This window comes from Schistocerca cancellata, chromosome 2 (genome assembly GCF_023864275.1).
Source record: "Schistocerca cancellata isolate TAMUIC-IGC-003103 chromosome 2, iqSchCanc2.1, whole genome shotgun sequence".
NCBI classification, from domain to species: Eukaryota; Metazoa; Arthropoda; class Insecta; order Orthoptera; family Acrididae; genus Schistocerca; species Schistocerca cancellata.
In genome coordinates, this window is record NC_064627.1 from 870702784 (window position 1) to 870720082 (window position 17299).

At 43.4% G+C, this 17299-nt stretch overlaps 1 protein-coding gene across 1 annotated transcript in view; it reads left to right on the forward strand.

Annotated features, from left to right (window-relative positions):
• Positions 1-482: 482 nt before the first annotated feature.
• The window catches only part of LOC126162822 (diuretic hormone 45), a 459467-nt gene continuing 442650 nt past the window's right edge, over positions 483-17299 (forward strand). The window contains exon 1 of the mRNA XM_049919572.1: positions 483-516. The gene's annotated coding sequence lies outside the window, so the exon portion shown is untranslated. The remainder of the gene's footprint in view (positions 517-17299) is intronic.

A 17299-nucleotide genomic window follows, 5' to 3' on the forward strand; every position in this document is an offset into this window, starting at 1 on the left:
TCGTCACGGACATGGCGTAGTTACTTCATTAAGGTAGCGTGTATGCCGTGGCCTACACTCTTGGGCTTAACTGTGGTGGTGGTTTTGGTGGTGTGTGTGTGTGTGTGTGTGTGTGTGTGTGTGTGAGTGTGAGTGTGTGTGGGAAAACGGGGGGGGGGGGGGGTAGAGCGGAGGTAGAGGGAGATTGGGGTGGAGAAATTATGTGTCATCTAGCCTGTGAGACCTATAGTATTCCTTCTATGAAGAGCACGTCGCTTTAAGGCACCTTAATTGATAAGTAGGATACAGATTTCTCTCCAATTAGAGGATACGTTTTGTTAGAAGTTAAACTGCTAAGAGTCTGTTATGTTTTGTGTGCAAAGGTAAAATGCCTTTTGTGAGATTTTACTTTTCTTGAATGTGATAACTGTAGCTTAGATGTAACATTCACATTTCACCAGATTAACAACATATATTTCTTTCTCAATTTCAGGTAACGAAAACTACAAACTGCTCTCAAATCTGGAACTGTTATTTGTAAGTAGGTGGCTTCCTCTATTTGTTGAGACAAACAGCCTCGCAATCATCTTATATCTGCAATATGTGTCAAATATATCTGTATTAATAGTCGCTAAACTGTAATTATTGGCTATTGTGGCTGAGTGTTTATAGTGTTTTAACTTTCTAGGATCCGCAAAGTTTATAAACTCACATTTCAGTAGCTTTAGTGTAGCCGTTCCCTCTTATCGATTTGAAATATAGTTTGTACTTTAGGCATCGGAAGCAATAGCGATAGAGGAGATTAAATTAGCACTGAAAGGACGCAGACGTTGCGTATGACGACGGTGACTAAAGCGATTCCGCGCTAAGCATTTGCTGACAGCTGTCAAACACAGTATCTAAGTTCAGAAATTTGGACCCAACTGCTTACTGACAACTTGTCACCCCCTTTTATGAACATTAACGATTTTTGATTCTAATAGAATTCTCATGCGTGTGACCGTGTCGCACTAGTACGTGATAAAACAGAAGACGTTTTGGCAGATGCTTCAAGCAACCTATATCGGGAAGATAGCAGACTAGTACCTAAAATGACGAACAAATGATTCGCTCAGAAAATTAACTTTCATTTTTCACAGATATTGTTGTATCTCAAATTGCAATCTTTCGATCAGTATTTGTATTTTATTGTGGTCATTTATTTGTGTGTACAATAAATTGAGTAAAATAAATTGTTAAGCGAGTTCATTGACGACAACTTCATAGAGTGTTTTGACACCCTGTCACAGAAGGGAAACAAACAAGCCAAGCCTGAAATACGTCCTTGGCAATATGGACGTTTTTGTAACGTTTTCAGAAAATGATCGTATGCACGTGACACAGTTACAGTCAGTAGTGCCAGTGTGTAAGCTCCAGGTAACACTATATCTGAATTACTAGTACTTATCGAAAACACTAACTGGTATGTCGTTTGTATTTGAACGGTATCGCAGGTGCGTTTTGGAATTTAAATCTGTTTACTTCGAAGTAGGAATAGGCAGAGAGGGAAACGTTGCTTGCAAATATCCTTTCTGCTATTTAATAAATATGTCGTGACGAACGAAAATTTGTGTCAGACGGAGATATGCTCACGAAAAGCGGCTCCCGTTCCGCTAATTTTTCATTCACCACGAGGTACTCATTAATTTGCAGACTCTAAAAATCTGAATTTGTTGCATATATTTTATTTCATGACTGCATCGTCATTAGTATCCACGTCTATCCATTCACTTGATTTAAGTGCATTTATAGCACCTGACAAAAAAGGTGAAGCAGCTCGAAGGGGAGGAGTGAACTAAACCAAACGTCACGGGTTGAGAAGATATGTAATGTCACTTCCGTGATTACAAAATCGTGTGAAATTTACAAAAAACTTGGTAGTAAGAGCCCACTTATCAGTATAACGTTGCACTTCCCGTGGCATGGATGCGAGCACTGACTCTGTTGGGAAGGAACTCATAAAGTCTTTGTGACCTCTCTTGAGGCAAGCTTGGCCGCAAATGTTGTAACAGTCTCTGCTGATCCTTTGTGGACATGGGATGGAGGCTGGTCAAATATTTAACAAAGAAATTCGCCGGCAAGCCGTGCAAATTGATACGTCCTTTTATTTTAATTTCGCTACCAGTTTCAGCAATTCATTATGCCGTCTTCAAGCCCCAAATGCACCTCTCAGAAATAATCTATATTGGCATACTGTGGCTACATGTTTCTGGATGTCGTGAATCCTCAAGTTCTGCCTTAGAATATTTGACTGAAATTGGAAAATGAGTATCGTCCCATGAAATTGGTTCAAATGGTTCAAATGGCTCTGAGCACTATGGGACTCAACAGCTTAGGTCATAAGTCCCCTAGAACTTAGAACTACTTAAACCTAACTAACCTAAGGACATCACACACACCCATGCCCGAGGCAGGATTCGAACCTGCGACCGTAGCAGTCCCGCGGTTCCGGACTGCAGCGCCAGAACCGCTAGACCACCGCGGCCGGCCCATGAAATTGGAAAATGAGTATGCCAATATCGATTATATTTGAGAGGCGCATATGGGGACTGAAGATGTCACAATGAATTGCCGAAAATGGCAGCGAAAATAAAATGAAAGAACTTCGGCTGTTTGACGAATTTCTTTGTTAAATTAAAAAAAAGTTGATACTGACACTGGGGCAGAGTTGATGTCCGGCTGGTGCCACACACTTGTTCCGATGGGGAGAAACCAGCTGATCTTATTGGCCACGGGAGTATCTCAGCATCGCACAGAAAGTTCACAGAGACATGTGCCATATGTGCACGAACACTATTCTATTGAAAAACTGCGCCATGATTATGTCGCATGAGAAGTAACACATTAGGATGTCATATGTCCGGAACGTACTGTTGTGCTGTCGGACTTCTCTCAGTAACTACTAGCCGAGATCTGATGCTACCCACACTATGACGTCAGGAGCATCACCACATTGGACGAGAGTGACCTTTTCCCAGGTCGCCGCCACAGTCGCTGACCATGACCACTCGGAGTACTGCAACAGCGAGATTCGTCGCTGAGCACAGTACGACGCCATTGATCAGTAGTCCTTGCTTTCCGGTCACAGTAATACCCCAAACGCAACCTGCAGCCTGCTGCTACATTATGTGATCAAAAGTATCCGTACACCTGGCTGACAATGAGTTACAATTCGTGGCGAGATCCATTGGTGATGCTGAAATTCAATATGGTGTTGACCCACCCTTAGCCTTGATGACAACTTCCACTCTCGTAGGCATACGTTCAATCAGGTGCTGGAAGGCTTGTTGGGGAATGGCAGCCAATTCTTCACGGAGTGCTGCACTGAGGAAAGGTATCGATATCAGTCGGCGAGGCCTGGCACGAAGTCGGCGTTCCAAAACATCCCAAAGGTGTTCTATAGGATTCAGCTCAGGACTATGTGCAGGCCAGTCCATTACAGGGATGGTATTGTCGTGTAGCCCCTCCGCCACAGGCCGTGCATTATGAACAGGTGCTCTACCATGATGAAAGATGCAATCGCCGTCCCCGAATTGCTCTTCAACTGTGGGACGCAAGAAGGTAGTTAAAACATCAAAGTAGGCCTATGCTGTGATAGTGATACGCAAAACAACAAGGGATCCAAGCCCCCTCCATGACAAACACGACCACACCATCACACCATCGCCTCCTAATTTTACTGTTGGCACTGCACACGCTGGCAGATAAAGTTCACCGGGCATTCGCCGCACCCCCACCCTGCCATCGGATTGCCACATTGTGTACCGTGATTCATCGCTCCACACAATGTTTTTCCAACATTCACTCGTCCAATGTTTACGCTCCTTACACCAAGCGAGGCGTCGTTTGGCATTTACCGGCGAGATGTGTGGTGTATGAGCAGCCGCTCGACCATGAAATCCAAGTTTTCTCATAGTACTTGCAGTGGAACCTGATGCAATTTGGAATTCCTGTGCGATGGTCTGGATAGATGCATGTATATTACACATTAAGACCCTTTTCAAATGTCGGTGGTCTCTGTCAGTCAACAGCCGAGGTCGGCCTGTACGCTTTTGTGCTGTACGTGTCCCTTCACGTTTCCAATTGACTATCACATCGGAAACAGTGGACCTAGGGATATTTAGGAGTGTGAAAATCTCACGTACGGACGTATGACACAAGTGACACCCAATCACCTGCCCACGTTCGAAGTCCATACGTTCTGTGGAGCGTCCCATTCTGGTCTCTCACGATGTCTAAAGACTACTGAGGTCGCTGATACGGACTACCTGGCAGTAGGTGGCAGCACCAGTGCACCTAATATGAGAAACGTATAGTTTTGGGGGTGTCGGGATCATAGTGTAGAGTCCGACCCACCCGCCTGATTAGCCGTGAGCGCTAATGCGCAGTTCCTCGACTCGGGTAGGGGCACCGGCCCCGGATCGAATCCGGCCGGCGGATTAACGACGAGGGCCGGTGTACTGGCGAGCCTGGATATGGTTTTCATGCGGTTTTCCACATTCCCCTTGGTGAATACCGGGCTGGTCCCCACGTTCTGCCTCAGTTACACGACTTGCAGACATTTGAAACACGTTTGCACTATTTCAAGAACTACACCAGACGCAGACAGCTGGGGTACACTGATTCCTCCGGGGGGGGGGGGGGGGGGAGTATCGGGTGGCAGCAGGAAGGGCATCCGGCCACCCCTTCCAATTAACCTTGCCAAATCCTATTGTAACCACGCCGACCCTGCTAACTGCTGGATAATGGCGTAAGCAAAAGAAGATGGAAGAAGAGTGTAGACTCCGACCTACGGTGTGAAATTACACGGAACGTACCAGGATCCATCACCTGTTCTCGGATGGCGGGCGCAAAAACGTGAAGAGGTTTATACTTCGTGCACAATACGGCGATCCTCCTTTGTGGTGGCTAGGAAGAAACAGCAACACTAGAACAGCTTGTTTCAGGAAGTGGGTGAGATACAGTAGGGTCGTAGAGAATTACGAAGCAGAATACTGAGGCACTAAATGGATTGGACACCTGGGAAGTGGTTTCCTTAATGCACGAACGAAACAACGACTGAAGAAATGATCCATACACCAAACGCTTACGTTCCCGTGAATAGTGGGTTGCGTGATTTTCAAGTTTCAACTAACCCAATTAATGCTAATGAAAATTTTCTCGGTAAATCTATTTCCAAGCTTATGTGCTACTTTTATAAAAGCAGCTTCCGGGGATTCCTAAAAAATATGAATTTTGGAGTATATGACAGAATCTGAAACTAGGTGCTGGGTTTTCCTAAAACGCCGTGACAACAACATCCAGCCATTCAAAAGTGCCATCAATACGTTTAGTAAGTCTTAGAGAGATAAGATATTGTGTCACTCTCGAACATCTAAATTCTGCTGACACTCATTTCGTTATTTTCTCCATTGTGAAGAAGTTAGGGGAAAGTTCCCGCTAGACACTTTACACAGTAGAGCGGAGCGCGGAAGTTTTAATGATCAGTTAACGATCACTTTCATCAGTAATTGGGGAGCACTGGCTCCGCTGAGAACGGCGACCAAGAAGAACTGCTTCGCACGAAGATCTTTCTAGGCACCATTCTGTAAACACTACTTGCACCACTTTCACACGTTTCCAGAGCCAATGAAAAGACTCGTATTTACGTCGTCAGAGACGTAACTTCAGTCTTGTTTTATTACACGTGCTAACAAAACATTTCTGTTTTACTTATTGTTAAGTGATAGCTTCATCATTTTTATTCCATGTTTGATGTCAGGTTTTTCTCCTGTCACTTACAGTTTTCTCAAAGTAGTCCGCCTGCTTGGATGGGTGGTAACGTGCTTGCCTCCCGGGCAGCGGGCCCGGGTTCGATTCGCGGCCGGGTTGGAGAATTTCTCCGCTCGTGGTCTGGGTGTTCCGTTAACATCATCATTTCATCCTCATCACTGGTGCGCAAGTCGTCCAATGTGGCGTCGAAATAAGACTTGCACTTGGCGACCGAACTTCCGTGGATGGGGCCAACAATGCTGTACGTTCATTTCATTTCATTCCTCAAAGTACATCTTTGTTATAAATTGGAAAACAAGCAAAATATACGTACAATGAAACGAAATTTTCCAGTATGAGCAAGGATTTTATTGAAGTTTTAACACGAAAAGACTTCTTTATTCCACGTCAATTATATGTCCATTGACTTATACACTGCTGATAAAAAAGAAACAAACACAAAATAATTTTATTTAAAAAAGCGGATAAAGTGTCACTAGAAGCCTTCCTAAGAGACAATCTCCATTCCTTCCGAGCTGACTATGCAAATGTAGACGAGATGTGGCTCAAATTCAAAGATATAGTAGCAACAGCAACTGAGAGATTCATACCTCATAAATTGGTAAGAGATGGAACTGATCCCCCATGGTACACAAAACAGGTCCGAACGCTGTTTCAGAGGCAACGGAAAAAGCATGCGAAGTTCAGAAGATCGCGAAATCCCGAAGATTGGCTAAATTTTAAGGACGCGCGAAATTTGGCACGCACTTCAATGCGAGATGCCTTTAATAGGTTCCACAACGAAACACTGTCTCTAAATATGGTAGAAAATCCGAAGAAATTATGGTCGTATGTAAAGTACACAAGCGGCAAGACGCAGTCAATACCTTTGCTGCGAAGTGCCGATGGTACTGTTACCGACGACTGTGCCGCTAAAGCGTAGTTATTGAACGCAGTTTTCCGAAATTCCTTCACCAGGGAAGACGAATGGAATATTCCAGAATTTGAAACACGAACAGCTGCTAGCATGAGTTTCTTAGAAGTAGATACCTTAGGGGTTGCGAAGCAACTCAAATCGCTTGATACGGGCAAGTCTTCATGTCCAGATTGTATACCGATTAGGTTCCTTTCAGATAACGCTGATACAATAGCTCCCTACTTAGCAATCATATACAACCGCTCGCTCACAGATAGACCTGTACCTACAGATTGGAAAATTGCGCAGGTAGCACGAGTGTTTAAGAAGGATCGTAGGAGTAATCCATCGAACTACAGACCTATATCATTGACGTCTGTTTGCAGTAGGGTTTTGGAACGTATACTGTATTCAAACATTATGAATCACCTCGAAGGGAACAATCTACTGATACGCAATAAGCATGGTTTCAGAAAACATCGTTCTTGTGCAACGCAGCTAGCTCTTTATTCGCACGAAGTAATGGCCGCTATCGACAGGGGATCTCAAGCTGATTCCGTATTTCTAGATTTCCGGAAAGCTTTTGACACCGTTCCTCACAAGCGACTTCTAATTAAGCTGCGGGCCCATGGGATATCGTCTCAGTTGTGCGACTAGATTCGTGATTTCCTGTCAGGTAGGTCGCAGTTCGTAGTAATAGACGGCAAATCATCGAGTAAAACTGAAGTGATATCGGGTGTTCCCCAGGGAGGCGTCCTGGGACCTCTGCTGTTCCTGATCTATATAAATGACCTGGGTGACAATCTGAGAAGTTCTCTTAGATGATGCTGTAATTTACCAAGGTCATCCGAAGACAAGTATCAGTTGCCAAGCGATTTATAAAAGATTGCTGTATGGTGTGGCATGTGGCAGTTGACGCTAAATAACGAAAAGTGTGAGGTGATCCACATGAGTTCCAAAAGAAAATCCGTTGGAATTCGATTACTCGATAAATAGTACAATTCTCAAGGCTGTCAATTCAACTAAGTACCTGGTGTTAAAATTACGAACAACTTCAGTTGGAAAGACCACATAGATAATATTGTGGGGAAGGCGAGCCAAAGGTTGCGTTTCATTGGCACGACACTTAGAAGATGCAACAAGTCCACTAAAGAGACGGCTTACACTACACTCGTTCGTCCTCTGTTAGAATATTGCTGCGCGGTGTGGGATCCTTACCAGATTGGATTGACGGAGGACATGGAAAGGGTGCAAAAAAGGGCAGCTCGTTTTGTATTATCACGTAATAGGGGAGAGAGTGTGGCAGATATGATACGCGAGTTGGGATGGAAGTCATTAAAGCAAAGACTTTTTTCGTCGCGGCGAGATCTATTTACGAAATTTCAGTCACCAACTTTCTCTTCCGAATGATAAAATATTTTGTTGAGCCCAACTTACATAGGTAGGAATGATCATCAAAATAAAATAAGAGGAATCAGAGTTCGAACAGAAAGGTTTAGGTGTTCGTTTTCCCCGCGCGCTGTTCGGGAGTGGAATGGTAGAGAGATAGTATGATTGTGATGATGAACCCTCTGCCAAGCACTTAAATGTGAATTGCAGAGTAATCATGTAGATGTAGATGTATATTCAGAAGACACGGTCGGATATCAATGCAAATTTGTACATTAGTGTAGTCCGTATTTAGTGTTGTTACCAAGACGGGTACGATATGCACTGTCCAGTTACGTTAATTTGACCACCAGCCACAAGCCTGAATAACCACCTTTTGCAGCTCGAGTCGTGCAGGATGAGAGTAAATGAGACCTTGGCAAGTGACGACAGGGATGTGGAGCCATGGCGACTCCAGTGACGTGACCAGCTGCTCTAGATTTCTCGGTCGGGCATCCATGGCGGGAACAGCTCGCTCGCGGTGGTCACACAGATTTTCGACGGGATTTAAATCCGGAGCGTTTCGTGGCCATGAGAATACCGTAGACCCATCCGGGCCTTCTTCCAGCCACGCACGTACACTGTGACCTGTGTGACAAATTGCATTGTCTTGCTTTGTAGATGCCATCCTGCTGAGCAAGCGGTGGATATGGTCCCCGTGGTCTAGGTGTCTAAGGGTACGGTCCTCGGTACCGGGTTCGAAACCCACCACCGCTTAATTTTTGATTATTAATCAGCATCGGTGGCCGAAGACTTACGTCATAAGAAGTCACCCACATTCTGCCAACGGCCTTGCCAAAGAAGGCAGAGGAGCGGACAGAGGTTCAGGGCACTCTCTTACCCTTGGGGTGGGAAACTGCCCTTAAAGGCGGAAGAATCAGCGACAATCAACGGCATGAGGATGCAGAAGGCAATGGAAACCCCTACATTAAAGACACATAACCTGCATCCATAGGAAATGTGACCTGTAATTGAAAAGTGTCATGATGATCTCTCCATTGGCAAAACATTCCGGAATAGTCCCGCATTCGGATCTCCAGGAGGGGACTGCCAAGGGGTTCAAAATGGTTCAAGAGGCTCTGAGCACTATGGGACTTAGCATCTGAGGTTACCAGTCCCCTAGAACTTAGAACTACTTAAACGTAACTAACCTAAGGACATCACACACATCCATGCCCGAGGCAGGATTCGAACCTGCGACCGTAGCGGTCGCGTGGTTCCAGATTGTAGCGCCTAGAACCCCTCGGCCACCCCGGCCGGCAATGCCAAGGAGGAGGTTACCTAAAAAATTGAGTAATCAACGGAAGGATAACGTTCTACGAGTCGGGGCGTGGAATGTCAGAAGCTTGAACGTGATAGAAAAAAATAGAAAATCTGAAAAGGGAAATGCTCAATCTAGATATAGCAGGTGTCAGCTAAGTAAAATGGAAAGAAGACAAGGATTTCTGATCAGATGAGTATAGGGTAGTATCAACAGCAGCAGAAAATGGTGTAACGGGAGTAGTATTCGTTATGAATAGGAAGGTAGGGCAAAGAGAGTGTTACTGTGAACAGTTCAGTGATAGGGTTATTCTTGTCAGAATCGACAGCAAACCAACGCAGACAACAATAGTTCAGGTATCCATGCCGAAGTCGCAAGCTGAAGATGAAGAGATAGAGTAAGTATGTGAGGATAATGAAAGGGTAATACAATACGCAGAGGGAGATGAAAGTCTAATAGTCATGGGGGACTGTAGTGCAGTTGTAGGGGAAGGAGTAGAAGGAAGGTTATAGAAGAATATGGGCTTGAGACAAGGAATGGCAGAGGAGAAAAACTAATTGAGTTCTGTAGCAAGTTTCAGCCAGTAATAACGAATACTCTATTCATGATTCACAAGAGGAGGAGGTATACTTGGAAAGGGCAGGGTGATACGGGAAGATTTCAGTTAGATTACATCAGATGCTGGATTGTAAGGCGTACCCGGAGCAGATATAGACTTCGATCACAATGTAGTAGTAATGAAGAGTAAGCTGAAGTTTAAAAGATTAGTGAGCGAAAGTCAATAGGCAAAGAAGTGGGATACGGAATTACTAAGGAATGACGAGATACACTTGAAGATCTTTAAGGTTGTAGACACAGCAATGAAGAATAGTCCACTAGACAGTACAGTTGACGAGGAATGGTGATCTCTAAAAAGAGCAGTCACAGAAGCTGGAAAGAGAAACGTAGGTACAAAGAAGGTAACTGCGAAAAAACTATGGGTAACAGAAAAAAATAATACAGCTGATCGATGAAAGAATGAAGTAGAAATATATTCAGAGAAATTCAGGAATACAGAAATACAACTCACTGAGGAATGAAGTAAAGAGGAAGTGCAAGGAAGCTAAGGCAAAATGGCTGCATTAAAAATGTGAAGAAATCCAAAAATAAATTATAGTCGGAAGGACTGACTCAGCATATAGGAATGTCAAAAGAACCTTCGGTGAAATTAAAAACAAGGGTGGTAACATTAAGAGTACACCGGAATTCCACTGTTAAATGCAGTTGAGAGAGCGGATAGGTGGAAAGAGTACATTCAAGGCCTCTATGAGGGGGAAGATTTGTCTGATGTGATAGAAGACGAAACAGGAGTCGATTTATAAGAGATTGGGTATATAATATTAGAATCAGAATTTATGGGAGCTTTGGAGGACTTAAGAACAAATAAGGCAGAAGGGATCGATAAAATTCCCTCACAATTTCTAAAATCATTAGGGGAAGTGGCAACAAAACGACTATTCACGTTGGTATGTTGACTGTATGAGTCTGGCAATATACCGTCTGACTTTCAGAAAAATATCATCCACACATGCCGAAGACCTGCAAGAGCTGACAAGACCGAGAATTATAGCATATTCAGCTTAAGAACTCATGCATCCAAGTTGCTGGTAAGAATAATATACAGAAGACTGGAAAAGAAACTTGAGGATGTGTTAGATGACAATCAGTTTGGCTTTAGGAAAGGTAAAGGCATGAGAAAGGCCAGTCTAACGTTGCGATTGATAATGGAAGCAGGACTAAAGAAAAATTAAGATACGTTTATAGGGTCTGTACCCTCCAAAAAGCGTTCGACAATGTAGAATGGTGCAAGATGTTCGAAATTCTGAAAAAAGTAGAGGTAAGTTATAGGGATAGACGGGTAATGTACAATATGTAGAAGAACCAACAGGGAATAATAAGAGTGGACGACCTAGAACGAAATGCTCGGATTAAAAGAGTGTACGGCAGGGATGTAGTCTTTCGCCCTTACTCTTCAATCTGTACATCGAAGAAGCAATAATGGAAATAAAAGAAAGGTGAAAGGATATCAATGACACGATTCGCTGATGACATTGCTATTCTGAGTGAAAGTGAGAAGAATTAAATGATCTGATGATTGGTATGGACAGTCTAATGAGTACAGTGTATGGACTGAGAGTAAATCGAAGAAAGACGAAAGTAATGAGAAGTAGCAGAAATGAGAACAGCGAGAAACTTAACATCGGGATTGATGGTCACAAAGTCGATGAAGTTAAGGAATTCTGCTACCTAGGCAGTAAAATAATGGTTCTGCAGTACCCCGGATAACCATCGCCGGCGTGTATGGCGACAACCTGGGGAAATGTCCCTTTATTCCAGTGCTTCGGAGAAGCAGAGCTGTTTATGATGTTGCTGAGCAACAGTCGTACAATAATTTTTAAATGAACGCACTGTTATTTGACTTATTTTCGTTTATTTAATTACGACCTATGTTTCGGCCTATTATGCAAAGTCAACCACTCGTAAGTAAATAAAAAACGATGCACTCAAAATGCAGTGTGTTCATTTAAAAAATTAAAAAAAAAAGCAGAGGTGTGCTACTCCTGGTATCATGGTGTGGGAAGCCATCGAGTATGATTTCAGATCAAAGGCAGGTATTGACTGAGGGACCACTGAACGGTGCCTGCCCACGTGTTACTTCTCATGCGTCAGTATCATGGTGTCTTTAGACAACAGGACAATCTCGTCGACACATTGCATGTGCCTCAGTGAACCATCTGCTTGAGACTGAGGTACTCCCATGGCCAGCTAGGTCCCCTGTAGGACACGTGTGGCACCTACTGGAAAGTCAAATCTATTCCAAGGCCATATCAAGGATCAATTATAACCACTGAGGCCGGTTTGCTCCAATAGAGGCTACAATGACAACTTTCTCGACCGAATCAGTGCATGCATCCGGCCAGAGGTGTTGAAATGTCATACTGGTAATTGCGCCCATGGCGCCAGGTGGTTTTTAAAGTTGACTCTATTCTGTAATGACTGTAACAACATGACATATGCAATCAGCATGAGAAATTTCATTTCGTTTCCTCCTCCCCTTTTCGGTGCTTCGATTTTTTTTTTTTTTTTTTTTTACCAAGCAGTGTATTATAGTTTCACTCTTAAAGCATCTAACGCAGGTTTTTTAGACGATGAGTTTCCACATCTCGTTGAAGTGATAAAGTGTAGTCTCCCATCATATTGGCATTCTAGAGGCCAGGACGCCGTACATCGCTACCCTGATAATTATAAAAGCGCCCATCATATTACTCACTGACATTACCGAACCACAGCTCATCAAACAGTCTAACGTCTTAAAATTTTCTATCACGCAGCTACAACAGAAAAAGTGTCCTCTTCGTTTCATAAGAAAATTTCCTCGAATGAGATTCAAGACTCCGTCTCTCTTTTTCGCGAACAATATTTATCACTATATTTTTGTAGTGTGGATGACATTGTAATTCTGTCAGAGACAGCAAGGGACTTGGAAGAGCAGTTGAACGGAATGGACAGTTTCTTGAAAGGAGGATATAAGATGAACATCAACAAAAACAAAACGAGGATAATGGAATGCAGCCGAATCAAGTCGGGTGATGCTGAGGGAATTAGATTAGGAAATGAGACACTTAAAGTAGTAAAGGAGTTTTGCTATTTGGGAGCAAAATAACTGATGATGGTCGAAGTAGAGAGGATATAAAATGTAGACTGGCAATGGCAAAGCGTTTCTGAAGAAGAGAAATTTGTTAACATCGAGTATAGATTTAAGTGTCAGGAAGTCGTTTCTGAAAGTATTTTTATGGAGTGTAGCCATGTATGGAAGTGAAACATGGACGATAAATAATTTGGACAAGAAGAGAATAGAAGCTTTCGAAATGTGGTGCTACAGAAGAATGCTGAAGATTAGATGGGTAGATCACATAACTAATTAGGAGGTATTGAATAGAATTGGGGAGAAGAGGAGTTAGTGGCACAACTTGACAAGAAGAAGGGACTGGTTGGTAGGACATGTTCTGAGGCATCAGGGGATCACAAATTTAGCATTGGAGGGCAGCGTGGAAGGTAAAATCGTAGAGGGAGACCAAGAGATGAATACACTGAGCAGATTCAGAAGGATGTAGGTTGCAGTAAGTACTGGGAGATGAAAAAGGTTGCACAGGATAGAGTAGCATGGAGAGCTGCATCAAACCAGTCTCGGGACTGAAGACCACAACAACAACAGCGTGGATGAGGCCTTCATTTGTACTTACCGGTCTAATTTTATTTGCAATCGATGTCTCTGTTACGTTACAGTATGTTCAGGCCCCTCTATGATAGCAGATGATCATGAGAATAGCGGGTAATCATTATTAAACATCTCGTAGATCATACAAACATCAATGTTCGCCATGTTGAACCTCAACACTTTGGCACATAAATTGTTGAATCGATGTGCTGCCCGCCTTTCACAGCGTAATGTGCCAATTTTGTTGATCGAGAGGCTGATCAGGGCCCGTACTTCTGCCTCCGAGATCACCTGACCTCAGTACTCTTGACTTTTCTACTTGGGGTCATCCGCAAAGTTAAATGTACAGCAGCCCCATTGATACGGTTTGAGAACTGATGCAGCGAACTGATTCACTAGATTGTAGAGGGGTGCTTGAAAGTACACTGCAGCAACGAGATTAGTATTATACCCAAATAAGAAGACAACTTGTGGGACACCGCTTACAAGGGGTCTGAGTGAAGATTAAATGGGAACAAGTAACTTGCTGAAATAGTATTGCACCTGTTGTGTAAGGTAGAGAATGGATGAAATTTGAGCAAAATTAGATGAGGAATTATTCTAAAAGCTTATATTTCTGATACATCTATACTAACAAACTAGCCCAGTTCATTATTCATGCTTCATAGTTCATTGTCCCAGTTTCAGGTTGTCTTCTTAAAGGCTTCCAGGGGCAATATTTCATATAAAAATTGACTGAATTTAAAAGTTTAAAATACTATCATAATCTGCTCATTAAGAGGTAGTCTTACATTAAAGGTTTAACTAATGTTACAGTTAGGAACTGTATATAAAAGTTCATTCAGCTGCCACTACCTATAGATTTTATGCAACCTGCAACACCTTCAGAAACCATGTAAGACATTTTCATATTCTCTCACTCGCTACTATTACTCGCAAACTATTAATGCCACAGAAAAATGAATAGTACCTCTTTGCAGGAAATGTAACATAGTTAAATTTTGTATTGGCCACAGTTTTCAAGTTATTCAAGAAACACACGTTCGTACGTTTTTGTTGAATAATTCGAAAACTGTGGCATCTAGCGAAAATGCATCCCATACAGAATTTAAATACATTAAATTTCCTACAGAAAGGTCGTGTTCATTTTTTCTGTAGGACTAACAGTTTGCTCTTAGTGAAGGTGAGAATATGAGAATTTTTCTTGTGGTATTTCAAGGCGTTGTGGGTTGCATAAACCCATAGGGGCAGCTGATTCGCCCTCTATGTCTCGAGGCAGCGTAGCTCAATACTCGCAAATTATCCGACTACTCGTACATTCATCCAGTAGGCCTATTTGAGAATGAGACCATTTAGTGACTTCCAACAACCGCTAAACACAATTTCAAACTTTTCTAAACTTTTTCGTGCTATCATGTTTAATATCAAATATTTAACACATTAACTCATTTGTAAAGCAATCTGACGTTTGAAGCTGTTTTGTGCACTGACGCTCGATTCTCATAAGACTCGGAGGTTTACTAATTTGTGCTAACTAGGACAATATTTGATAATAAAACTAGTGGCATCTTTTAATCAAATACTTTCCTTTATATCATAAACGGCTAGTTATTGGATCATGTTTGCAGGAAATATGTCACTTCTGTTATCGTGTTCTTTCTTCAGCATTAGCTTTCGCCATTAATTATGATACACACTGTAGACACACGTGGAATACAGAAACAAAACCTCATTTCTGTGTGATCATTACATCAGAATTTTTATTTTTGTTTAAGTCACTGTCGCTAATGATTTGTATCGAGTGCCCATAGCGCTGTACGAGCTCTCGGATGACATCAGTGACGATCCAAGTCTGGTTCCTTTGAGTGGATAATCCACTCAAACAGTACCACCGTATTTTCAAAGCCGCTTTCATCATCACGTACAGCGCCGCGCGCTTACTTCGGAAACAGAATTCCAAACAAGCTTCTCCCGTGGTACTGTGTCCCCCACCCGCTCCGCACTGCCGCCACCGCCCTTCCCAAAAGCGAGAGCTCCGTTCTCTGCTGTTGCGAAGAGCCAGAAGAGTGAAAAATGAAGCTAATGAAGGGGCAGAAACGACGTGGAACTAAAGATTTCAGATACTTAGTCGCAATTAACGTTCGAGGCAGAGAATTTAATTAAAACGACAGCACCTGACAGCAGGGTATCGATCCCTTCATTAAGGAAACGGCCACCGGCGAGTGCAAGTGCGCGCGTCCCCCGTGTCCACGTGGCCGGCCGGGCAGCCCACTGCGCGAGGTGTGTGACCCGCATAGCTGGCGCGATGAGCTCGTCTGCATGCAGCTTCATGAGGGCCGCCAAATGGCACCGCTCATCGCGCAGCCTCTTTGCTGAAACTTCCATTTGCAGCCACCTTGGTCCCTGATGAACATTGTCCCCGGTAACAAGTCAGGCCTGCGCGGAAATGTGTACGGCGCTCTTGTGCAGTTACGGCTTACTACCCGTATCTTAAGGCAGTGTGCAAGAGTGGATAGGATTGCCGGCCATTGAAATTTCAACATCAGGAAGGCTAGCAAATAATGAAATTACATACGGGGTGGAGAAAAAAATAGAAATATCAAAAACACAATACTTGCCGTCTCTAGTAAGGTTTACGAAAACTGGTGGCACTCAAAACAGCTTCCAGTTGCCTATAAATGGATCAATACAGTTCCTGACGGTTTTCAACAGAAACTTACAAATTCTTCCTGCAAAAGAGTCGCAAGTTTCTCCAAAGTAGAACGCAGAGACTAAATAATTCTAAAACTTGGTGGCTATGGTTGTCTGGGGAAATGCGACAGTTCACCTTCAAGCTGATAAAATCAATCCTCGACGATGCGAGTTACGTCAACGGGGCCCCTGTCATCTCCATCAACAAAGGAGGTGGCTTACAAAACACTCGTTCGACTTATACTTGCGTATTGCTCATCAGTGTAGGATTCGTACCAGGTCGGGTTGACAGAGGAGATAAAGAAGGTCCAAAGAAGAGCGGCGCGTTTCGTCACAGGGTTATTTGATAAGCGTGATAGCGTTACGGAGAGGTTTAGCAAACTCAAGTGGCAGACTGCATCGCGGTGTAGCTTGCTGTCCAGGTTTCGAGAGGGTGCGTTTCTGGATGAGGTATCGAATATATTGCTTCCCCCTACTTATACCTCCCGAGGAGATCACGAATGTTAAATTAGAGAGATTCGAGCGCTCACGGAGGCTTTCCGGCAGTCGTTCTTCCGGCGGACCATACGCGACAGGAACAGGAAAGGGAGGTAATGATAGTGGCACGTAAAGTGCCCTCTGCCACACACCGTTGGATGGCTTACAGAGTATAGATGTAGATGTAGATGTAGATGTAGATGCACCACCATTGGGAAACAAACATTGGACGAGGGTAGTTCAATGAATAATGTAACACTTTTTTTTCTAGGCCAGTTTCAGTTGAAAAAAAGGATAATTTGTTGCGAGCCATGTTCCCGCTTCAGCTCCCACGGTTTCATTGAGTTCCCATAGGTGGCGGTGCTAAATGTAGCGTCCAAAGTGGCGTCTGTAACGGAAGTGCGTTCAATGCAGAGAGCTGTGGTTCAACTTCTTTTGGTGGGGAACAAGAAGATCGCAGATATTCGTAAGCACTTGCAGAATGTCTACGGAAATCTAG